This window comes from Sciurus carolinensis, chromosome 12, assembly GCF_902686445.1.
Source record: "Sciurus carolinensis chromosome 12, mSciCar1.2, whole genome shotgun sequence".
NCBI classification, from domain to species: Eukaryota; Metazoa; Chordata; class Mammalia; order Rodentia; family Sciuridae; genus Sciurus; species Sciurus carolinensis.
In genome coordinates, this window is record NC_062224.1 from 80,504,269 (window position 1) to 80,529,601 (window position 25,333).

General features: G+C 50.7%; 1 long non-coding RNA gene across 5 annotated transcripts; it reads left to right on the forward strand.

Moving 5' to 3' along the window:
• The first annotated feature begins 1,377 nt into the window (after positions 1–1,377).
• LOC124961906 (uncharacterized) lies at positions 1,378–23,553 on the forward strand. 5 transcript variants are annotated; one of them, XR_007104367.1, is made up of 6 exons: positions 1,378–1,513; positions 7,702–7,866; positions 8,980–9,132; positions 16,878–20,343; positions 20,505–20,629; positions 20,925–23,553. It is a non-coding gene; the product is annotated as an uncharacterized LOC124961906 (long non-coding RNA). The 5 variants fall into 5 exon arrangements; XR_007104369.1 differs by having other exon boundaries at positions 20,505–20,625; XR_007104368.1 differs by having other exon boundaries at positions 16,878–19,769; positions 20,138–20,343; positions 20,505–23,553.
• The last annotated feature ends 1,780 nt before the right edge of the window (positions 23,554–25,333 follow it).

Below are 25,333 nucleotides of genomic sequence, written 5' to 3' on the forward strand. Positions count from 1 at the left end.
ATTTTGAGCTGTTCTTAGAAGCAGGAAGGTGTTGGGTACCATGTGCCTTGCTGCAGTAGAGAACTGTCAGGATCCAGTCAATCTCCAGAGCATCAGTGTGAACACACTCCCTGTAAGGGTTCCCAGGTGTGAATGTCTGTGTATTAGGATTGGCAGGTGGGCTGGTGGACGGTCGTCTTAGTTGGCTGCCCATCCCAGACAGAAGAACCTAGTCAGTGGCACCTTCAGACCAGGCTTGGCTGTCACTCTCTTTTGCTGTTTTTCATGTTGTCGGAAGGATCTTCTTGGGAACAAATGACTCAGCAACCTGAATCTCTGAGACTGTGTGGCCTACGTGCCTTTTGGAGAGTAATTTGATGTATCTTCCTAGGCCCTACAATTCTGAGCCCAGAAAAAATGGAGATCCAGACTGGTTTTATTCTGGATTCTTCAAGCTGCTATTCAATTTGGTTTTCTAAATTCCTGCCCTGATAGAAGGATCTCACTTGTGGGGTAAGCAGACAATGTTTTAATTATGCTTTTTATCCTTAGGAAATTCCAGGGAGAAAAAGGTCTTGGTTTGTGGCCAAAAAAGCAAAAACAACAAGACCAAAAATTAGCTGTGGCTGTAGTTCTGGACTTGTCTGGAGCAGAAAGAGTATAATGGGATGGTGGTCTCAGGGTGAGGACCATTTTTCCCCAGTGGCTGGGAGAAGTCCATATGGCTCAAGAAAAGATGATGCAACCTTTAGCATGGGACAGCCCCGTCTGGGTGCTGGGGGCTGCCACTCCAAGAGTTAAGATAGGCTTGTGGCTGGGAAGCCCTCAGGGAAGGAGTGAGCTTACAGGGACAGGGACCGCCATGCTCCATAAGTGTGAGGTACAAGGGGGAAAGGGGCTGAAAAGTGTGGCCAAGGAAGCAGAGTGTAGGCCCAACTTTTTTTTTTTTTTTTTTTTTTTTTTTTTTTTTGCCTTGTTTGACCAGCCTTGGCACTGCCCTCCGGCTCTCCAGGGGAAAAGCTGCAGTTCTGCTCTTGCAACACAAGGAGCAGACTGGAGAATTTAGATCTGCGTCACAGAGCTCAGAGAGAGAGAGAGAGAGAGAGAGTGAGCGAGCAAGTGAGCGAGCGAGCGAGCGAGCTCCGTCCATAGGTCTGCTAGCAACAGCCGTGCTGCAGCAGAGAGAGAGAGAAATCAAGAAACAAGTCATAGCAACACCGGGCACCAGGTTCTGCCAGCTCACTTGCCAAGCATTCAGAAATCTGTTGGGGGCCAGAGGCCTCTGAGTAGCCTAGGCTAAGGAGATGACACGCAAGGTGGCACGGGCGGTTCCCGCGGGGAGGAGGTGTGGTGGGGGGGCAGGGGTGGGATCAAGAGGTTGTGGGGCGACAGCGGAAGGTTTAAGGGAACCGGATTCTGGAACATTCGGGACTGCGGCACCTTACGGCCGGACGGAGATTTGGGTCTGCGCAGGCGACGATGGGTGGTCCGACAAGCTTCAGGACTCGATGGCGTAGCCCACTTCTTCCCCCACGTACGTATTTGCTGGGATGAGGGGCGATGTCTCTGCGTATGTGGGTGCTCTGTCTTTATAACCTTCTTTCTTGCTTTTTGCTATTTTTTTCTCTGAGGGAGGTTTTTTTCCCCCACTTTAATTTCTTCTCCCTTGGTGTCAGCTGCCCAAGCCTGACCAGGGTAGAAGAGAGAGGAGTGAACTGTCCCCAGCTTCCCACCTGACCTCCCAGCCTTTGCCCTGTTTTCTTCTGGTGGAGACAGACAGACAGACTGGTTTTCCGGGTTGTTTGGCTGTCAGCGTCCATCTGTCTGTGAGATCTTATGTGGAAGGTAGGGAGTGAGGAGGTGGAGAAGGGCCCAGAGGAAGGCGAAGGGGGCAGGTCTTTTTCAGGGGTTCCCTGTTGAAATGTCAGGCCCTGGGGATCTGGAGCTGGTATGGAGTGTGTGGCTGGGGTGGGGTGTGGGCTGGAGAAGTGGGGTAGACCTGGTGGGTTTGTCACTGCGTAGTTGGGAAAAGTGGGGAATGGTGACGCAGTCACTGTTGCATCTTGCTAGGAGCTCTGTGGGGACAGGTAGTGAGGCTCCCCGGGTCTGTGGGGCCAGCCGAGAGGGGCCAAGGATGAGCCGAGAAGGGAAGCTAGCATTTAGAGATTAAATGTCATCCTTTTGGCGTTGGAAAGTTGTTTACCTTGCGCTCTCTGTGTCTCCATGTTGGCTCCCTTCCAGTTCACATGTGATGGCCTTCCCTGTACTGCTGCATCATTAACTAAGTGACTGAGCTGGCCTTCCATTGGCCAGGGGAGGGCTCTCACTCCAGACACTTCCTCTGATTGGTGGGTGGGCCAATGGCAGGTGAAAAGCTTTTTATGATTGGCTGAGGGCAGGGTATCAAATCTGAATTTGCATTTCACTTGCTTAAAGGGGAGGGGGGAGAAGCCCAGCAGCTTTCTAAAATCTCTTCAGGGGTGTGCGTAGGCTCGTGTGTCTGCCTGCTTTTGATTGCCCAGTCGAAGCTTCTTCCTGTGCCTTTTAATATTTCATAGACGATAGGGAAGAAGAGCTCAGGCCTCCCCAAACTTTCCTTTTTGGAGGGAGGAAGGTTGGGGAGATGGGTGTGCAGAAGGTTGACCAAATTGGAAAAAAAATATTTGTCCTTTACTTTGGTGTTGGAAAAGGGAATTTTCCAATCAGCCACACCTCAGTGTTGCGGCAAAATAATTCTTGGCTCCCCTGGAAACGCTTGGGCAAGGTAGGGCAGAACTGCTGCTGCTGTTGCCACCACCCTGGGCTTCCTGCTGACTCTGGGCTACTCCCCGGGGACAAGAGATTTGCATTGACGTCCGGGGCAGTCCAAAGATCCTCAAGAGCCAGTCCTGAGCTGAGCCCACTATGGGAAGGACCTACCTTTTGGAAGCTGCTGCTGCCTGGTGCTTGGAAAGGTGAGAATGGGGACAGACCTTAGGAAATTGCTCAGAAACTGCGTATTTGGTGGGATTTCCCAAAAAGTCACAGGGCAATGAGAGGTTTGGAGGTCCTGGGTTAGAATGGTTTGTCAGCCTGGGGAACCAGGAGAGAGTAAAACTGGGGCATCAGGCTGTTCGCCTCTGTGGGGGAGGGAGGCTGGAAAAACCAGGGTCTTGACTCTTCATCCTGTCCTTGTGGACCGTCTCACATTTGTGAGGAGGGGGCTTCCCGAGCACTGCGCCATGCGCAGCGGCCCGCACCCATGACTGCGCATGTGGGAGCGCAGTGCGCCCTAGGTCTCTGGCCTAGGACGAGCACCGCCCTCCCGGTTACATAACGGAGGGCACGGGCATGTGCCTTCTCGGCCCTTCCTTGCAACCCTACCTCCTGGCTCCCCAGGGCCCATAGAACCAGGGAGGAGGGTCTGATTGGGGAGCAGTGGAAGATTTCATTCCCCGGGAGGGCCAGCTCTTACCCAGTTAGGGATAGGGGTTAGGTTTGAGGAAAGAAATGGTTGCTGTCCCACCATGGGGCCCCGGGCCGCAGAACGTCCTTCTGAATGCCCTGTATCACCTATGGCCTCCAGGGCCTCCCTGGGGGTGGGGAAGGGTGGCTCCTTTCTTCCCCTGGTATCCTCTCAGATTTTGTGGAGGAAGTTTCCGAAGAAGATGTGACAATTGTGAGCGTAAGGAGAGGTGTGGAGGCCTATTGGGAGGTGGTTGACAGTTCCCTCTTATCACTGGCTCCCCTCTCCCTGATGGACTCCTTTCTGGAAGCCTTTGATCGGCTGCCATTTTGGAAGCATCTCTGCTGGTCTCTGACATGGTGGCTGGTGGCGTTGGTTTTTCTGGTCCCGCTGTGCCAGTTCCGCAGAGTGGGCGGGGGGCGGGGGCTATGACAGAGGAGGGGGGGTGAAGTCGCAGCAGGGGGCGGGCACAGTGTTGGCTGCCGCAGTGAAGATGGCCCCAGGGGCAGAAATGGCCAGTCCCACCCTGGAACAGAGCCTCCGGTGGGGGTTCAGGTGGAAGCCCTTTTGGTAGGGTTGCCACGACCTGGGGCCCCAGCTTTGCCAGAGTGTGGGCATTGGGGAAACCCAATGTCCTCATCAGCTTGAGGCTTAAAAGCAGCTGGGGGGATGAGCTGACTGTTGGGAGAAGAGTGGGGGCAGAGACTCGGCAGCTCATCTCAGACGTGTCAGACCTGTGGTTTGTGTTCCCCAAATAGGCTCTGTCTCCGTCAGCCTCTCCACGGGGACAGGGAGCAAGGTCCATGGCAGCCTGCAGCCCCGACTTTCTACCGTTTCTCTTCCCTGTCTCCCCTCCATGCCCCCTGCCAGTGCCATGGTTCCAGCTGCTCTCTTCCAGTGAGGCTCCCTGCTGCCCGTCCCTCTCCTTTCCAGGCCCTTCTGCGTGCAGCGGCCATCTTGTTTTTCTTGCTCAGAAATGTAAAATGGTTTCTCGTCATTCCCAGGATGAAATTCCTTCCCTTTCACATGATGCCGGGGGCTGCCTGTAACTGGCCTTAGCTGTGCTGTGCAGTCTTACTTCTCTCAGTTTCCCAAGGTGGACCACATATTCCATAAAGCCAGGTGACTCACGTTTTCTTGCTTTTCCCCTCTCCCTGTTTTCAGTTAGTGGTATTTTCCGGCTTCCTCTCACCACATCCACCTGTGGCAGCTCCATCACCTCCACAGACCTCTCCTGATCACCCTCGCAAGAAGCGTTCCTCATAACCACCCCTGCCACTTCGGAAAATCCCCACGCACCTCGCCCCTCTTTTATGGTACCTTTGCTGCACTCTGGTTCCTTTTGAGAAGTCTTATGTCACCTATGAGGATATGAGCTCTAAGAGGGAGACTGGGGAAAAGAGGAGGAGAACCAGAATCTACCTGCCACCTTCTTTTTTGCTAGATAACATGTTAGGTTCTTTTCGGGCAGTTATGTCACTTATCTTTACCATAACCCTGCAAGGAGAGGAGAGCCCCATGGGCTGGCAAGCGGTGTGATCGTGGTCAGATGAGCCCTGGTCTTCCAAAGCCTTTGCGTTTTTCCTCTCTGAATTCTCAGTGTTTACGAGATCCCTGTTACGAGGTGGATCCCGCATAGGTGGCTATTTAAGGGATGTCGTATGTCCCCACGGCTTTGTGGGAGTTTGGATGGCCGATCTTCTTGTGCTTATGATCCAGGTCACTTAGCTGTTCCATGCCTTCCTTATTAACTTCCTCCTTTTCCTTTGTGGCCAGGTTCACTCAAGATGATGACTTTTTTGTCGCTGAAATTGATGGATTGACAAGCCAGCCTGACTGCCTTCCTCTTGGAAGAGGAGGCAGAGGCAGGGTGGGTGATAGTATCTTCCGTGAAGGATGGGCCCGGGGCAGTCAAGGCAGGAGCAAAACTATTGGACTGGACGCACTTAGGTTTGCATCTCAATCCTGGCTTCTCTCAGCTGGGTGATTTTAGACAAGTCATTCGGTTTTAGTGCTCTCATTGTGTGAGGTAGAACTGTGGCAGCCCGTGGTAGAGGAATGGCTAGCACAGTGCCAGGCAGGCGGGTCCCCAGCAGAATCAGATGCTGCTCTCTCTCCCCCGTCCCATCCAGTGGTTTGTCAGGGACTTAACACACACACATAGCAGGTGGCTAGAGAAGAACTGGGGGAGTAGGGAGCCTGTGTCCGTCTGTGATGTCATAAGCAGGGGCAGAGAGGAGGTGACCTGGCAGTACATGCCTAAGCCTTCGAGGTGAGGCCCCTGACACCCCAGAGGAAATACCCCTTGACTTTTGTGGCAAGAATGTGCATTGGGCACTGAGCAGTGAGGACTGGTGGTGGCAGAGTGAGGGTTAAGCAGCGAGCTTCCTGGGAGCCTTTTGACGCCAGGTTCGTTTCCCTTCTTTCCGAATCTCAGCAGTGGCTGCCTGCTTCCTGATGCCGTTGGGTCCCATGGGAGGGGAGCTGGGCACCCTGATGCCCCTCGTCACCAATTCCGGGACTGTGGAGCAGAGAGTGACGACAGCCAGTGAGTCGTCAGTAGACGGCAATGGGGGCCCTGGTGACGGCTGCTTTGCTGTTTTTTTCCTCTTTGGAAGATGACTCAGTGTATCAGGAGCCGGGAGCTGGAGCTCTCAGCTGAGTGGCCAGAACGTTCTGTCAACATGAAAGCAGCAGAAACAGCTCACTGGGGCTCTGAGCCGATCCCTAGCCTGGGGTCATTTTCAGGGAGGGCTGATCAGAGAAGAAGGCCCCTGCCAGGCACAAGGATGGGGGAGAAGCCAGGTAACTCAACAGGCTCTGTGACCCTCGAATTTTTAGAGCTTGAAAAAGAAATATAGCAGATCATGTTGTTCAGTGCGCCTGGAATGAGGGTCACTTTTTGAGCTCTTCTCATTGCTCCCAAATGACAGATACCTTCTCAGGACCAGAAAACCTTTTGGGATTTCTCACCGAGGCTTTGTCTTCTGTGATGGGCTTGGTGGTCATTGTGGTGTACAGAAGGCAGTTCCCTTGTTCGGACAGGGGTGGGCCAGGCCAGCCTCAGTGAACCATGGCACCCCTGGACCCTAGGAGCTGGAGCCCCAGTGGCAACATGGTGCCTTAGGATGCCTCTGCGGTATGTTAAGATGGTGGGTCCACCTTCCCAGCCCTTAGCGAAAGGCAACGCAGGCACATTGTGTCAGCTCATCTTTCCTTATTGTCCCAAGTAACAGCTTATCTTCTTCCTTCATCTTCCTTATTTCCTCTGAGATGAAATAGTGGACCTTGAGTTCTTGACCTTTTCTTTTTTCTTATTTCTTTTCTATTTTTTTTTTTTTCTGCCATCATGGCGGCTCAGGGTTCTAGGCTTTTCCTGATTCTGCAGCATTGCGCTATAAGCGCGTGATCCCCCCGCCCCGCCCTGCCCCGCCCGCACGCTCACCCGCCATGCCTTCTTGGGAACAAGAGACAAGATGCACCTCCATGGCCACTGAATCCTGGCCAGACCATTATCCCCTTTCTGTCCTCTGCCACCTTCAACCAGCTTGGGGGCAGAGGAGTTTGGGGACGGAGGGACAGAGATCCTGGCCCGGAGCTCCCTCCTGCCTTTCCCCTTGTGCCATTTTTCAGTCTCATGCTTTCTCATAGCCGATACCAGTGCTGACATTTGTCTCAGAGTACCTTCTCTCCCTGAGGACCTCCCAGGTGACTCATTTTGGATCTCGGGCGGAGTAGCTACTGAGCCTTGAGAACCAACAGGAGCAGGGAAACATGACTAGCTCACATCAGAGTTGGGCAGCAGTTGGGGGCCGGCCATTTCCCCACCCAGAGTGCAAAGGTGGCCACAAGACTCCTTGTGCCTGAGTAGAGAGCATCTTGATCTAAAAAGACTATGTATATGTGGGAGTTGGAACCTTTTGCATCTCATGCTTCTATGTCCTGAGCTGTGCATGTGACAAGTCCCTGGATTCCATGCTTCAGAGATTGCTGTTGCCTTTCTGGTTCATGTTCTCAGACAGGTGATGGGCAGGCCTCTTAGATCAGACTCTGCCATGCCCACTGGTACTGGCCTTTCTCTAAGACGATGGGTTCATGTCATTTTGTCCATTGTTGTCTTGTTTCTGTCACAGAATGGTGGCCAGCAGCTGAGGGCTGTGGTCCCAAAGGCCACATACAGCCCCTGGATAGGACTCTAGTTGGTGTCTCTACAGTTCATTACTTGATTGGCCCCGTGAGCTGAGTCAGCCTGCCTACCTTTGTCTTCTTCCCCACAGAAAATTCAAGAGGTGCAGCTTGGCCTGTGCGTTGGTGACCTCCTCTTGGTGACTGGCTCAGCTGAGGATGGCGCTGGTGTTCCCAGGACAGCACTGTACTGCTAGACGGCTCGCTTGCATTTATTTGGAACACATATATGCAAGAAGCCTGGCAGTCCTACTGCGGTAAGTATTTGCTGTATTTTTTTACATTCTTTTATTTCTTTGAACATTGGAAGTGGATAGATGTTTAGAGCCCAGCCAGCTGCTCCGCCATCTCCATTCTTTTCCTGCGCACCCCACCCTTAGTTCTCTAGAAGAGGACCAGATTGATTTTCTGGTGCTACTGGAGACCTGCAGAGAGCCCAGAATGTGCTGCTCAGCCTCCACACATCCCCCTCACATTTGGGAGAAGTCAGTTTTCCCTAAAATGGAGCCAACAGCCTTTGTCCTCTGTGCAGAGTGTTAATGGGTCCGTGGAAGGACCCTGAGTGTCCTCACTGCCCCTGGCTGAGAGGTGAGGCTCCCGATTGGCTGGCTGCAGGAGAATGGCCCTTGCCAGCACCTAGCATGGTTCTCTGCCAAGTTCTAGCTCCAAATCTCAGGCTGGTAGGAACCTAGACTATATATAGCATTGTGCTAAGCAGTTCTTATCAGATGTGTCTGCCCTCCCCTGCAGGAGAGGAGCACTTCTATCGGAGAACTGGAACGTAGAGAGTGTGGGCCATCTCCAAGGGCCTTTTATTCCAGGAAGGTGTGTGTGCGCATGTATCTGCGTCTGGCCCAGGGCTGCCAAGCTTACTCTCCTTTCCCCTGTTTAGACACTGATAGATTCAAAGGTCATGCCGGATGAGGGCGCTGATGTGGGATGAAGGCCAGGAGGGGCTGGTAGTTCTCGGATGGATGTTGGGCTTGGAGGAGAGACTTGGGGTGGGGGATGACGTGGCTGAAGGCAGCACACCCTGCGTCAACGACCAGCCTCCGGTTTCTCCTCTTAGTATCCTGTTTGCCTTGCTTTGCCCAAGGATGTCTTTTGACCTCTCTCTTCCTTTTCTTGGACCTCTCGTCTTCCCTGCCTTCCTCCACCCCTTCCTCCTCCTTCCTATGATTTTCTTTAGGACGTATAAGACCACACTCGGCCTCCATCCCCTGGAGCCGTGTCTGCTCTCTGCTCTTGTTCCCATCCCCATTCAGTCACAGGAGTGCTGTACTCAGGAGGAGGCTGGGTGGTGAATGAGCGTGTCTTGCTGGCTGGTTTAGGGCAGGGTGGGTTGGATAGTCTCCTCTTCCCTCTTATAGGTGCTGTCGAGCCAATGATTTGTGTAGTTCTGTGACCACGGTTGCTGACCAGTGTGACATGATCCCAGTCTTATCAGCAAATCACCACCAGATTGCTTATTGGAAACCAGAAACAACAAGGAATATAGGATCTAATCCCCTGCCTCATGCCAGGTAAGTCGAGTGTGACTGCTCCCTGGGCCTTCCCCCAACCTCCTCTTCCCATGAAGACCATTTCCCCTATTCAGTAGGGGAATCCTCAGACGTCTCCATTCAGAATCTCTTAGACAATTGCTCTCTTCTTTCTCTTCTCCTCCTCCTGCCTTTTCTGTGAATGGGGTTAGTAACCAGCAAGGGGCTGGGGGGAAGGGTAGCCAGCTGAAGTGGCCGGGATGGTAGATATGTGGGAGGTAGCTGGGTAGCATTTCCGGGTATGGTGGTGGCAGAGCAGTTGAGGCTTCCATAGTAAGTGAACAGAAACTGTTCTTGGCCCCCTGAAATCCTGCCTGAGAGTTGGGGTTCAATCCCTCGGTTCTTCTGAAGCTGCAGGGACCTTGGGCTTGTTCTTCCCCATCATCTGAGTGGGTGTCATGTCTTCCTCTAGACCTTGGGCCTTGACGGGGCTCAGTCTAGGGCTGTAGTCTGGAGTTCAGACTAGGCTGATCAGTGGGCTTCAGGGCTCTTCCCTTACTTTTGGGGTTTCATTTGAATGGATCACGTTCTTCTTCTAGGCCCTCATTGTCTTTTCCTTACAAAAAAATAAAGTAAATGCTGGCCCAGTGAGCCACTGCTGGGATCTGTAAGCAACTGCCATAGAAATGCCTTTTCTCTGCTTCGCTTTTTGCTGGTCACAGCACCAGCAGTGGCGATGGACATTGATGATGACCTGGAGATCGGTCACATACAGACCGTGCAGAAGGCAGATGGTAGGTGCTTGCCCTGTCACCAGGAAGTCTCCCACCAACCAGTTTACTGTAGGGTTCTTGACCAGCAGGGCCAGCTAGGGCTAGCCAATAGCAGGTTTGTCCGGGGTCTAAAGATAAAAGGAATGGTGCTGGGTAATTTTATGAGGCACCCGTGGTCTCCCGTGCCTAGTCACCTCTCTCTGCTTGGTCTTATGGGTGTGCCTCCCTCTCTCTGCACCACTCCTGCCACCAGCCAAGTGAAGCTGGCAAAATCCCTCACAGTGCGTCATATTCTCTTCTCCCTCTTGAGACGAATCTCTGAGTTGACCATGAGCAGCCTGAGACCTTCCCCAAGGGAGGGCTCTTGGTCTCTTCCTTCAAAGAGCTTGACAAGTTCACTAGTGTTGTGAGATGACTGGGTGTGTTGGCTGCTCTGTGCAGCCAGGGAGGTGAGGAGGATAAGCCAGACCCTCGTGATGTGTAGACTAGAGTCTGGCCAGCTCTCGCTATAGGGCTGAGGCCAGATGTAGCTGCCGGCCCTGCTTGGGAGCCTCCGCTTTCACATGCGCAGTGCGTCCCCAGGCCTGACTCTGGGTGACCTCTGCCCTATTCACAGCCCTGCCCTTGCTTGATTGGGAAAACTAGGGTGGGGAGTGAAGGGGAAGTTGGTTTTCCTCGTGGTCACACAGTCGTCTTGGTGAATTTGGGTCGGTGCTTCCTGACTGATTTTCCTATTTCTGTCTTTGATCTAATGCTTTGCCTCCTGCTTACCAACCTGGCTTCTGCTCCCATGATGGGGGGCATTGTGTGTTGCCAGTCATATAAGCAGGACATTTGGCACCCCTTGAGAGAGAGACACTTTTTCCTTGACCTTTGAGTCCCTGAGGTCTGAGAGCTAGGAGACAGGGGCCCCTGCATCCGGGATCCAGCAGAGGTTAACAGAGCCGATGGCACTGGAGCCGAGGTGGCGTGGCTTGGCTGGGAGTTGTGCGGGCGGGACCCTGCCAAGGCCCCTGATTGGTCAGCACCTTCTCTATTCCATTGACTTCTGGTCCTGTTAGGGCTGTGAATTGTTTAATGCATATGTTGGCTCTGTCCCCTGGCTTGAGTGCCCCTGAAGCTGCAGCCACAACTTTAGAGGGGAACTGTACCTCACGCTGGTCACTTTTTGGATGTGTGGCCTCCTCTGAGATACGTAAGAGATATCACCCTTCCCCCCCGCCGGCCGTCTGTGGGAGGCACTCGTTTTGCTTTGCTTTTCTGGGACTTGCAGTGGCTGTGAGGAAAGCATAGCCGGGGTTTGGCTCCCTGCTGGCTCCTTCCACGGGAGCTGTTCATGGGCTGATTGAGCCAGAGAACACCCCCAGGGCCTCATGGTCTGTGCAGAACCTGTGCTGCAGTGTGAAGCTTGTGTGGGGTGGGTGGAGCGTCAGTACGGGGATGGAGAGAGCCTTATGGTGAGGTGGCTGTGCCTGGTGTATCACAGGAACAGGGCCAGGAAGATGTGGGAGGACAAGTCCAGTACTCACCCAGGGGTGTCTCCCATGGCCCAGGGCAGATGTGTGTTCCCCATGAAGGATTCCCATCTTGAACACCTGGCACTGTAGGCAATGCGGTACCAGGTCAGGTCTGTAATGAGGGATGAAGGTATGAGATGCATCCGAGTTCTCAGTTCCCGCGTGCCATCCAGGGAAGGGAAATTGACCTTCATTAAGGGCCCTTTGCTTATCTGATTTCATTCTCAGAACAACCATGTGATGTAGGCATTATTTCCCTTTGGGAACTGTGATTAAGTGACTTAACCAAGCTCACACATTTGCTAAGTGGGGTTGTTGAGATTTAAACCCAGCACTTCTAATTCCATAGCCTGTAGTTTTTTCCTCGCCTCCTTGTTCTGAAGTCAAATATTTTTGTGAGCTACGACCCTCAGAGAACTAATGTGAACCAGCATGAAAGGCAGACACCCAGGGACCCTCCCCAGGGATCGCTATGTGTGTTGGGGAGGCCAGGCAGAGGCAGACGCTCTTTGGTACCCACGGACCGGCAGGACCGAGCAAGGCAAATATGTATGGAGCTTCTCTAGTACTAGGTGCTGGATTGCAGAACTCAACCAAACCAAGATCCCATTCTTGAGGAGCACACATACTAGTTTGGGGAGAAGTCAATAGTAAAGAAATTTAAAAGTATGTACAGTTTACAAAAATGTACACAGTAGGCAGATATGGAGATAGTGTGGGGATGAAGGAAAAGGACAACATACTCACTAAGGGTGTCCAGATGATGGTCAAAAGGGGATGGAGAGATGGAAGGACCTCAGCTTCCTGGGAAGCCATGCTGGTTGAACTTTCCTCCAGAGGTCGAGATTGATAGAGACACTAACCCCTTTTTCTCCTTAGCTTACAGGAGCATGTAGTGAGTCGGGAGTCCAGGAGGGAGTAGATGTCACCAGTGAACGAGGTTTTTCCTTTTGCCACGACTGTCCCTGGCTTTCCTCTCCCATCCTCTCTGGGTGCCAGCTGGCTTCCGTGTCTCAGCCTGGTCATCGTGCCTCTCTTGTCCATGCAGCACAGGGAACATTTGGGTCAGGTCTTTGCCGAGTCACTGGTCAAATATGTGCCTGCAGGAGGCACATCCCCTCTGCCAGGACGCGTGGTTCCTGGAGCTGACAATCGTGACAGGCAAGGAAACGGGCGCAGGGTGGGGAGAAGTCGCCTTGTGTTAATTACCCAGGTTTGCTTTGTGCCTTGAGAGGCTGAGGCGGGTTGGTGGTGCTGGAGGCCTGGAGGGCATGTGTGCAGTGTGTGCAGCTCCGGGGCCCAGGCCCTGGTTACCTGGGAGAAGCAGCAGCTGGGCCCATGGTGAGTCAAGCTCTGAGCTTCCTCTCCTTGGCCCACCTTTGGTGCCTGGCCCACCCAGACCATGGAAGCTGCCATCTGCTGCCAGGGGTCTGAAGTTGCCAGGGATGAGGTAGAGTGGTGGGGAGCTTGGGAGGGAGGCATGCCAGGGGGAAGTGGGTTATACTGCTGTGGTGTAGAGGAGTTATCAGACCTACATTCTGGTCCTGGCTTTGTTGACAGAACTCATTCACTTTACCCCAGTGGGCCTCAGTTTCCTTTCATGTGAAATGAGGGTGTTAAAGCAAAATCTTTTTTTGGAGATTCCAACTCCTTTAACACGGGTCCTTTCCTGGATGCTCACAGAGGTGTTGCTTAGTCAGAAACTCAGGACCAGGAAATCAAGACCTGAGTCACCATGAAAGGAAGAAGGGGAGGGATCTTGAAGACCTGATAGCAGTCAAAGCCCCCATTACAGAGAGGAGCTGCTGGCGTGAAGTAGGGTGGGTAGGTGGAGATAGGGTTTGAAGGACTTTCCCAGAAGGAGGAGGGAAGGGCTAGAGATGGAAGCCCCAGCGAAGGTGGTTGATGCTTCCCCCCACCCCCTGCCCCAAGTGATAGAGGAATTGTCACTACTGCTCCTAGAGGCTTGTGGGAGACAGGCATGTGGGAGCTGCTGGCGGGGCTTGCTGCTGAGCGGGGCTGGCTTGAGAGACCCTTCTGTAGGGAAGATGCTGGGTCCTATCTGTCGTCCCTAAGTCCTGGGTAGGGTGGGACTGTGGACTGGGGGAGGGAATCTGTTCCACGTTCTGCCCCTATGTCAAGAGATTTTCCTTGGTGTTCAGCCTTCTTTTCTCATGTGGTTGTTTATGGCCCTCTATTAAAAACTAAATTCAAAGGAAAAGGTAATAACAAAAATAAAAAACAGAGATCTCAGAATTGCCAGTTTCTTTTTGGTTTTTAAATCTTGAATCATTCTTATAAAAAGCTAAAATAAAACACATGAAGGAAGGCCCAGGGCCCCAGGCACAGCAGACCGCCACCGGGAGTGGTTGGAACTCTGGCCTAGCTTCCGCACGGCAGCCTCAGTCCCAGACGTCCACCACGTCTCCAAGGCGCTGTGGGTAAGAACCCCTGGAGCTGAGGGGCATGTTGTGCAATCTGCTGAACAGGATGCAGAATTGTAAAAATAGCTGCATTTCTCCAAGACGCTGTCTGCTTGCCACTTCACAAGACATTTACCTGGAATTCACAATTACCGGGAGCCCATCCCTCCCTCAGTATGGTACAGTGACAGGGATTGGGCTAGGACTCAGGCTGGAGGGGAGGGAGTTGATTAGTAACCATCATATCACTCACACATGGTTCTTTTCACATTTGCTGGCTCACTTGGTCCTCATGCAACCCTGTGCAAGTAGGTGGCACTAGCCTGTCATTGATGAAACTGAGCCAGGCAGAGTCCTGCCAAGACCTGACTGCCCATACCTACTTACTTTGAGTCTCCCACCCAGCTCCTCTGACTCCAGCTGTCATTTCCCTGGGACCTGATCAGTGGGTTGGCGACAGGCGTGGAGGAGTGGAGTCTCAGACAGTGTACTTGATCCCTTAGGGCCTTCACTTCTCCATACGTGTGAGAGCAGAAAGAAATCTCAATGTCCAAATTCTCCTGTTCTCTGATTTTTTAACTTCTTGGAGGTCTTGGGAGAGCTGGCTTGCACTTTTTACTTGGGAAGTTAACCACTTACCTGTGTGCCTGGAGAGGTTTCTGACATGTGGAAACTTCTGGAATATGTGGTGCTTGAAACAATTCTGATACCTTTGTAGGACATTTTATGTGCATGCACATACAGACCTGTTTCAGCTGCTATAGCTCACTTAGAGATGAGGCCTCACTGTGGGATCTTTGAGGTTTTTCCAACAGCTTTGTGAGGGATGCCCAGAGCTTTGCCCAGCATGCATGTTTTGTGTATGTTACCTGTTTGCTGGCTAATGTACAGCCCCTGCTGGAAGCACTGGCTAAATGTACAACAGAAAGTCAGACTAGACACATCAGCTTCAGCTCTGAATGTCTCTTGGTTGACTTGAGAAGGTAGACCTTACCCATGCAGAAGAGGGCAGACAAGAGAAGTCCTCAGCATCAGGTTTCCTTGTGTGCTGAGCATAGCCTCCCGCAACCTCCACCTCACCCCCCATTCCACTAAGGGGTGCTGAGGCAGAATAATTGGACTGTATGACTTCTTGGCCATTTAACCCTCTGAATGACCTTCATTTGAGTAGATCCAGAACTTGTATAAAAGAGTAAACAAGGGCTTATCATTATTTGCAGTGAATTTGGTCAAAATGGTTTAGGTCTTTTCTGGTGGCGTTCCCTTAGAACAGTTGGAGATTGGACAGGGGTAACATACGTGTGTCTGGTGACAGCTGTCCATTTGCATTCCTTGAATGCAGCCCTGGCTTGCAGAGAAGCCCTGTGGTGAAGAAAACAGAGGGGAGCTGTTTTGGTGGTAGAAGTCTTCAGTAGCCTGGAGTGTGAAGATTTGTGTGTTGGACCTGGTTCTTTCTGTTCACCTGGAAGACAGAAAGAGAGATGGGCCAAACCTGCAGCAGGGAAGGTGATCAGAGAGAGCCATGCATCACCCTTGCTTGGCCTCCCAAGGGAAGATGAAGCCTATCTGAGGCGAGGAGACTGGATGTCTTTGATAGGGTTCGTCTAGTCTTTGAATCCATCTCTGAAACAACATAAGGTTCAGGTACTAGGATCCAGAGCTGGTTCCTTGGCCCCACCCTCCCTCTTTCCCTTCTACCTTCGAGGGTGTGGGGACAGCATGGGCATAGAACCTGGAACTCTCACCCATTTCCCTTAGCAGAGAGAACTTCTGGCATTAACCCTGTAGGAACTGATGTTTGTATATAAAGAATGGAAAAAGGCACACTGCCTCCCTTCCCTTCCAGGAAAGAGCCCTGAGCTGTTCTAATTCTGTGTTTGTTCCATCATCACTACCCACCCCTGCAGAGTCCTAGCCCTTAGGGGCCTTGAATGGGCATTGTGGGGGTTGAGAGCAGGACAGAGCCAGACATGGTTTGCTAGAAGACGGGAGAGGAATACCTTAGGGCCGGCCACAGCGCTGGAGCCACAGGCATTGCCTTTGATGCTAAAGGCTTGCATACTACTTAGCTGTAACCCAAAGTCTGAAATAAATCCGTTGATGCCTCAGTGAGAGTTGTATTTAAATATGGAAAATCCTTTTGTGTTTTTGCCAGGTACGGATTTAGCATCAAAAGGCCTGACAGGAGTCAGGCATGGTGGTGCACACCTATAATTCCAGCAGTTTGGGAGGCTGAGACAAAGGATTGCAAATTTGAGACCAGTCTCAGTAACTTAGCAAGACCCTGTCTCAAAATATAAAATTAATTAAAAATTTTGTGGAAAAAAAAAAAAAAAAGGCCTAATGGGCTGGGGAAAGTTAGGGGGGTACTGTCTGTCTGTAAAATAATACTTGTTTCATATTGACCTTTTGCTTTCTGTCTTTCTTATTCCCTACTCTCTCTTATCCCTTAGGCATACATGAATACAGTCATCCCTAAATATCTGTGAGGGACTGGATACCAAAATCTGCAGATGCTCAAATCCCTGCTGTAAAATGGCATAGTGTTTGTATTTAACTTATGCACATGGTCTCTAAATTACTTATAATGCCTAATACAATGTCAGTGCTGTGTAAATAGTAGTTGTATTGCTCAGGGAATAATGATAAGGGAAAACCTGTATATGGTAAAAATGTAGTTTATGTATACATACATGTATAAAATTATATATACATACGCATATATGTTTTTTTAATCTGTGTTGGAATCTAGGGATGTGGAACCTGCAGATACAGAGGGCCATCTGTGTTTGTCTGTGCAATTATGTTATTTCCTTGGGGCACAGTTTGCCCAGTGTCTCTGGTATCAGTGAATGTGTGACTTTGATTTCACATGTAAATCAACCACGAGCTCACTGCAGAAAAACCAACTCGGTTGGGGGAAGGGCAGCTGCCTACAGACCCCCTTCCCAGAGTCCTGGTGTGGGTCACCCTGATGCCTGAGAAGATGAGATGAAGGGTGTCCTTGCTAGGACCAGCTGGGCCCCACAGCCCAGAATACTCCCCCAAACTTTATTCGCTGTTATTTTTTTCAGCTTGAACCCTGAGTAGCGGCCTTGGAAGTCTCAGACCACATGTCACCCTGTGAGGTAAAAAGAGCCAAAGAGGACTTAACAGAGAGCAAGGGGACACTGCTCCTGGCCACTGGCCACTCTCCAAGACAGGTGAACTCTGTGTTCAAAAAGGGATTCATTTAATCATTTGGCTCCTAATAGAAGTTATTTGTATTTTCTCTCCTTCTCTCTTTTCCCTCCTCTCTCCTTCCCCCCACCACCAGCCTCCAAAGAATTTAATCTGCTGGACAACAAACAATACTGTTATAAAACTTTGAAAACAAGAGGGCGAGGCCTCCCTGACAAGGAGAAGGGCATGCTGGGTAACGGCCCGAGGGAGCGTGCCAGGCCCGAGATGGAGCCGGGCGAGAGCCCAGTTGGCTGGGTACCTGGGCGCCTGCCCCTGCCCAGCCCACTCACTCCGCCACCCCCAGTTCAGAGGGGAAGAAACCAAAGTGCAAAGGGGACCAAGACATGCTTGAAAAAGGGAAGTCCTGTGTGTTCCCCTCTCTGCGATCTGATGGGAATGCACTAGACTGTGAAACTTCCTCCTCCACTCGGCTCCCTCCCTCCCTCCCTCTCTCCCTGCTTTCCCCTCCTGTCCCCTCCTCTCCCCTCCTCCTCCTCCTGCCTCCTGCTACTCACTGTTCTTGAGACTGGCAGGCAGAGGTCCTGATAACAGAATGAGGCTGGAGTAGCAATGTAGGTGCAGCTACAGCTGGGCCAGCCGAAGGGGAAGCGGGAGAGAGAGCAGACTTGCAGATGGCTTTGGACCTACCTCTGTCTGGCCCAGCCTCCCTCCCTCAGCTAGGAAAGTGGAACCACCTCACGTCACAGGGTGTGCCCAGTCCATGTGCTCCGCCAGGTGTGTGCCCAGGTACTGGGTAGAACTGCCTTTCAGAGGTTAGTGGATGCGCCCTGGCTTCCTGGTGCCTGCTTCAGGCTGTGCTCCAGGGAGGGTGTCTGACTTGGTGAAATGCTCAATGCTATGAGGTGCTCTGTCCCCCCAGGGAGGAGCATAGGCTGCTGGAGGAGCTCCTGGGACCCACTGAGCAGGCATGAGGTCCTGTGAGCGTGGCACCTGGTAGGACACTGTGTCTTTACTTCTTGGCAACTGAAGGGGGGGTGACCAGGTCTTCCTGGGGGAGGTTGGGGAATCTGCACTCTGGGGCATCACTGCTCTGACCTCCAATGGTAGACCTCACCTGAGGCTGAAGTTACGCTTCTGAGTCCGTTCTCGCAGAGCCAAGTAGATGATTGGGGAGTGACAAGGGAGTGGCGTTGGTGGTTTTCCTTTGGACCACATTGGTTTGGGCCGGTGAACTGTGCGGTGGGCATTGTGTGTGTGTAATAGACCATAGGCATGCTCGCTTTTCCTCTTGGAAAGCACTGGCTTCCTTGAAAGCAGTTCAGGACTGTGACCGTCCTCCCCTCTGCCAGGGAACCCAGAACTTCGCGTTCCAGCCTTCCCTCCATCCTTCCTCCTCCCCTCTCTCCCCGCTTTCTCCAGCTGCCCCCATTTCCCCCAGGGGCAGGACAGGTGGAAAGCATCCTCTCCATCCAGCCATCCTGACCCAGGGCCCCTACACCCTGTACAGAGTCTGGGAGCTTTTGAGACCCAGGGTTCGGTCAGTAACGTTGGGGAAGGGACAGAAAAGCTGACTTGCAACGAGTGCAACTGCCTAGGAATGTAGGCTTCCGTGCCCGTGATCCCAGGGAAGCCGGAAGAGCTGATGCTGGGCCCACGGGGGCTTTGGAAGGCTGTGACTTCTCACCCTGTTACCTGAGTCAGTCCTCGAGGGGCCCGCCGGGTCTCAAGGATGCTGCTCCCACTTTGGGATTCAGGGCCTAGGATGCAGAGTGGTGCCTGATGCTGACCACTTCTTCTGGGGGCTTCGGGCCAGCCAGCCGTGTTCCTCCACCCATGGTCTCTCAACACGTATCTTTCATTTTATCACCCTTTCCTCTGATTCATTAACCGCAGCTAGTTGGCAGCGGGCCCTACCCTGACAGCTAAAGACAAAATGTCCAGGACACTGGGTCTGGGCCGGAGTTGAGACTGACAGGAAGCTGGGCAGCCCTTTCAGTCCACACAACAATGGTCTGGGACTGTCTTGAGAGCAGGACGTTCCTCTTTTTTCAAAAAGGCCTTCTAGTCTCCCTTTCTCCAAGTTGAGTTCTTCCTCACTGCTTGGAACCTTGAAACCAGCATTCCCAGAGGCTAGAAGATGGACGCTTGGGGCTCGGCTTCCGGCACCCTCCCCCACTCTGGCTGGAACTTGCATCAGTCACGTAAGTAGCTGTGACTCAGCACCCAGCGCTGGGTCAGGAGGGAGAAGCTGCTGCCTTGGCAGGAACCTTCCCACGTTCTGCATTTGAACACATTGTGGTAGCCCAGGGCGGGTGAGCAGGAGAGGCTCCTGGCGAACACCACTGGGTTCAGCCGGTTCATGTGTGCATTTTACAATCAGGGGTTCCTTCTCCTTCCCATTTTCCTCCCATGGTATTTTTTGGGTACCATGCTGGGCTCAAAATAGGATCTTCAGGACTTTAAAACACAGCATCATTTAGAGAATGAAGTAGTAGTTGTCTTTTGCGATCTCTTGACTGTTCTTAGCCAGTGGGCCGTGAAGTGTGTTTAACCCTCATCTCTGTTTGGTTTGGCCTGCACGGGTTTTTTTTAATGTATCTGATTTTGTATGCCTCTAGACAGAATGTGGCCTCTCCAGGCCACTACCTCCGTTGCACACTGTCGCTGCCTCTGTCTCTCCATGTCCTGCCCAGGCTGTCAGCATCTGCACATGTGATGACCAGTCTTCCCAGGCTGCCTCTGGACAGATGGAGACACTGAGGCCCATTCAGGGGAAGTGGCAGGTCTCTGTTCTCAGAGTTTGTGCCAAGCAGGCAGTTCTCCTTCACTGGGTGCTGACCTTTCTTCCGCCCTCGGGTCCCTTCCCCGGGCAAAAGAATGTCCTGGAAGGTAGAAAAGCCTCTAGATAGAATGTGAGCATGAAAAGTCTGGCTGGAGCCAGGCTTCCCAGACCGCTTCCCTGCAGTGTCACCTCTAGGGCTGCACATCTACTCTGTGGGTGAGTGGTCTTCCTTCCTAGATAGCTTCACTAAGCCCTTCAACATGGCCAGTTGGCTTGGGCCCATTAGGCCAAGGCAGGAGAATCCCATCACTCTCCTTGGACAGCAGAGCCCCCAGGAGGCTGAGGGTTTCACAGACTGCCTTCTTCCAGATCTAGGTGGCCCTCAGGCTCACTGCCAGGAAGAGGAAGCCCCTGCCAGCCCTTATCAAATCACCCTGCTACTCCCAGCTAGCACAGAGCCACCAGCTCATTTCAGAGAAGAATCTTTGCTCAGCTGACTTTTAGAAGAGAGCTCTGCTTCCACTGAGAGGTCTACGACCCGAATGACCCTGGGATTGAAAGGGCAAAAGATTTGGGTACTAAGATTACTTTTTTTTTTTTTCCTCCTCTTCTTTGAGAGTGTTTAAAGCAATGCCTCGTTGATAGTTTCTTATCTTCTTTCTGAGAATTGAGAGTTAGGTTTTAGAATCCAGAAGTGGGGATGGTAGACCCTGGCTCTTGTCTTCTGTTTCCCTAGGTGCTAGGTAGACTGGGTGACACTTCACTTCCAGGAGAGCAGCGGAGACATTACTTCAGGGTCACCCTGACAACCAAAGGAGAAGGGCACATTCTGAAGGAGAGAATGACTTGGCCCTCCAGTAGGTGGGACTAGACTCGGGGGAGGTGTGGGGAGGCTTTCGTGAGCCAGGATGGGGAGGGTGACTGGAGCTAAGGGAGAGTGGATGGAGGGATTCCAGAAGGGCCAGCAGAGTCAGGGCCTGTGGTAGAAGGAAGGTGCTTTCAGGATCACTGCAGGACACCTGTGCATGGGCGTGTAGGAGGGGGGGTTTGTCGGGTCTCATGACCGAAAGTGCTAAGGAGGAGTTCAACTGAAGTAAAAAGCCGAAAAACCGAGAATTATCGTATGTAAATCTCAACCATCCCCCTCATTTTACAGGATTTGGATCTTTGGTAATAAATGTCATGACATTCCTGACCTTAAAACCCTCGCTGTCACCGTCCACCCGACCCCAGTGTTGGTTGCAGATGTCACCCCAGATCAGCCCCTCAGCTCCTCCCCCACCTGCAGCTGAGGCCCTGGGAAGCCTGGTGGTAGATGGCAGAGTCTACTATTGGTGTCCGAATTACTAGAGCGGGTTCCTTGCCAACAGCTTCCGCACTGCTGGGGGAGCCGTGCTGGGGGAGGACCTCAAAGTCTCCAGAGAGAGCAACAGTTACCCCAAACCACCTGACCTCTTGCAGAATCAAAATCATGCCCCCATCTCCACCCAAGTATAGTGTGTTCTGTAGTCAGTATCATCCCACTTCCCTGCAAAATGGCCTCCCTATTTTCTCCCTCCTCCCAAATTGCTCCAAGTTAAGTTCAGGAATAAAACAAGATGATAGTCAAGCTATGGAGCAAGCAGCAGTGGACAGAGGGGTGGGAACATGGACTTGGGAGTTAGACCTGGATTTGCATTTATGGTTCATGTGACTTCAAACAAGTTATTTATCCTCATTAAGGATCAGTTTCTTTGCCTGCAAAAACTGGAACAACATCTGCATCATTGAGACTGTTGTGACAACTAAATGGCTCTACTCTTGATGTTCAAATTTTATTTCCTTCTTTTCCTTGTAGCAACACAACCATTGTTGCCAAGGACATGAAAAAGATAAGTCTATGTTTAGAGGCCTAAAGAATTGGTTGGGAACCTAAAACACAGCTTCTGTCTCTTCTTTCTCTGGGTTATGGTATCCGAGGAAACACCCCTATTTTCTTAGCTTCAAATAGCCCCCCCCCCAAAAAAAAAAAAAAGATGATGCAGAAGAGGAAATCTAATTTGGAACATAGTTTAGAAATTTATTGTCAGACAAATTTTGAAAACAAAGCTCAGTTTCAATTATGTGAATTCAATATAATGATATTCATACCAGAGGTTAAATCCAGTAGTCAGTTAAAGGTGTCAGATTTGAAGCTCTTGATACTGACATGTGGGGTGGGAAGGAGGAGTCCATGCTCTGTCTGAAGGAAGCATTGCCTTGGGAAGGTGGGGCTCACCTTTATTGTAGTGTCCAGTGCCTCAGAAGCAGGTAGACTGCTTGTGTCCTGATGGAGGGGGAGGAATAATGTATCTAGAAACACTTTGTGCTGGGAAATATATAAAAGCAAGAGTGGTATGACTGTAAAATTAATGTATTTTAAAATTAAATACTTTGGATTTGGCTATTTTATTTCATCATGTATAATAATTTACAGTGACTGGTTGTAAAACTAAACAGAGTTAATGAGTTTCGTATCGCTCTCATCTGTTTGAGGATGCGCCATGACTTTCTGTTGCTTTGAGCAGAACCTTTTACTTCTCCTCTGTGTTTCTAATGGATCATTCTGTCATGTCACAAGTAGAAGACATTTCTTCTCAGGGCGGAGGCCTGGTCTTCGGATGGCATCTCCCTGCCTTCTTCGGTGAGATCCTCTTCTTCTGGAAGCTGGTTTCACATGGTGGCTTAGATTTTTCCATCTTTGTATCTAGCACCATTTGAAATCAGTGTTTTAGGAGTAAGAATTGCAGCTCGGCAAAGGATGAACTGGAGAGGAGCTGCTGCCCAAAGGACTGACTCCTTTCGCTGCTTGAACCTGTTCGAGAAGTCAAGGGAAGCCTTGGAAAGCAAAATTCACTCTTGAAGATGGTGGGTGTGGGTGGGGCGACGGCAGGGCGGGGAGGGGAGGTGTGTTTAAAGTAAACGCAGTGGCTTGAGCAGGGCACAGCTGACTGCTAGCATTTGTCTCCAGCATTAATACATTGGGTAGGGGCTCTATGCACAGTGGTTGTGCTGTTCAGCTGATGATGATGTGTTGGGTGTTGACTGTAATAGGGAGGGGCAGAGGGCTGTTCACCTGGAGGACTGTCACCTCAGCACTGTCCACTTGCTCCTGGAGGATGCCCTGGAGTATCCAGCTGGAATCAGATTTGCCACCTGCAGAGGTGCAGACCCGAGGAGCACTACCGGCTCATCTCTTACACAGGCTGACCGATTTCTCCTGGTGTTCAGAGTCTGTTTTTGTCTAGCACCATTTGAAATCGGTTATGATGTAGGGGGAAAAGCAGCAACCTCACAGCCTCATGCCAAGTCTGGTCAGCAGCAGCCTGTGGTTTCCTGGAAGATGGATGGGCAGAGAGTGGGGAAGGAAGATCACACTTTCTGTGCTAACTTCTTTAGCTGCATTCATGATATGTTATTGCAGAGGTAAGAGATAATTTAATGGATTTTTAAAAACAAATCACTGTAATTTATCTGATGTCCTCAGTTGCATTTTCTGAAATGTAATACGACCGTGAACTTGTGTAAATTGGTTGCTGTTGAATTATCTTTCTGTTAAGAAGTGTGTTCATGCATCCTGACTTTAATAAATAATTTCATATATTCAATTTATCATGTCTGTTTTTCATCTATTATTTTCCATTCATAATTTTATGATAAGTGGGTCTTGAAAAATTAATTTGCTGTTCAGATCCTGCCTACCTCAGAAGGAATTTGAAGTAGGTTACAGCAGACAGACATTAAAAAATGAAGCTCATTAAGACAAGAATGAGATTATTCTATGAGCCAAGAAGTAAAATGAGAGAAAAGATGAGGAAAGAGAAGAAATGCTGAAGATCTAGGCCGAGGGATATTACTTACTGAAGGGAAAACTGTCCTCAGTTCCAAGTGAGCTACAGACCCAGCCCTGTGCCCTTCAGTGTTCCCTGCAGGAAACTCACTTAACTGAGCATATTGTCACATGGTCCTTAAAGGGGAGCAGCACTGATTTCAGTTGCATTATAACAGATGGAGTTCTACTTTTGGCTGTTAGTTTATATCAACCCTTGAAGAGAGGGCGAGCCAGTTTTATAAAGCTATTCAGAGATTAGCCAGATTTGACTTCATAGGGGATCAAGCTTGAAGCATCTTCAGGAAGGCAGGCAGTGGCCCCTTGGTTGGGTTTTTTCCACAAGAGATGTGTGACTGACTTTGAACTCCCTGAAGTACAATTATTTCAGATCATTGGTTCTCAATAAATGGTGACAAATCAGCCACCTAGGAAGCCTCTTCTAAGCCCACATCCCACCCGTCTTCCCCCAGATGGCTGCCTTGCCCAGGTGGAAGGCGGATGAAGCTTTGGCTGGGAAGACTTCCCAATGAATGTGATGTATCCTACAGCTGCAGAGCTATTTCAGGCTGTTGATGGAAGACTCCATCTTCTAATCCCCAGGGTGTAGTGGTGGGAAGAGTTAAGACCCTGAATTGTGTTTCTTCATTTTCCCACTGAAGTAGGCTATAGGAGTGCCGACAAGTATGGTGTCTTTGTGTCTGTCGTAGTAATGACACATTAGAACATTTTTCATTCATTTACCATGTCCCAAGCTCCAAGTTTATTTGTTTTGCAAATATAAATAAAACATGATTCTGCCCCCAGGTGGCCCTGATTCTAGTCCTTAAATGAGTAAATGCTGGAAGATTAAGTTTAGCATCAAAGCACAAAAACAATGATTGACATTCCTTTTCTATAAGTTTATAGTGTTCCCATTGAAGGCCTAATTTTAAACAGTGATGCATTGGTAGGTCATGAGTAGCAAAATGTAACTGGGGCACCTCTCAAGTAGGATTGTTTTATCTGGATGCTTATAGTCCTTTGCCTAAAATTGCCATTCTAAGGTGACTTTTCATAATAAATTAGTAATTAATAGAATGTTCCTCCTGGTGACACCAGCTTGAATCAGGTTTATGAGGCCATGTTACCAACCTCCATAAGAAAAAACATTACCTAAATTTTACCAGTTTTTTTTTTGTTGTTGTTTTATTTTGTTTTTAGCTATACATTTATAAGTGAAGAGGAAGCATTTTACTGATGGTAAAACCAGGCTTGTGCAAGTTGTACTGGCAGATCTGTGGAAGTCACCACTGATGAATTCCTAGGAGTGAGTCACCTTAAGTGTATAGACCTTGGTAATTTATTGTGTACATTGAACCCAGGTCTTCATTTTGGAAACTGGCACATGGTCTGAGGACTACCTAGCAGACCAGTGTGTCCATACTGATGGGGGAGCCTGAGAGTTTTTCTTGAATGCAAGAAAAGTTAAATCTGGGGCTTAATCTAATCCCTAATAGTGTACCCCGCTTGCTTCCTATTTGGGTCACCCAAGAGCCTTCCAATAGGTCACCCTACAGACCCTGGTTTAGATAGTCCAGGAATTGGGGCATCAATATCACTTTATATGTTTTAGTTTCTTCAGGTGATTCTGATGTGTGGCCAGAGTTGAGGGCCTGTCCCCTGTGACTTTGTATCTGAAAGGCTTTGGTCCACAAAGTGATCTGAGGACCACCGGC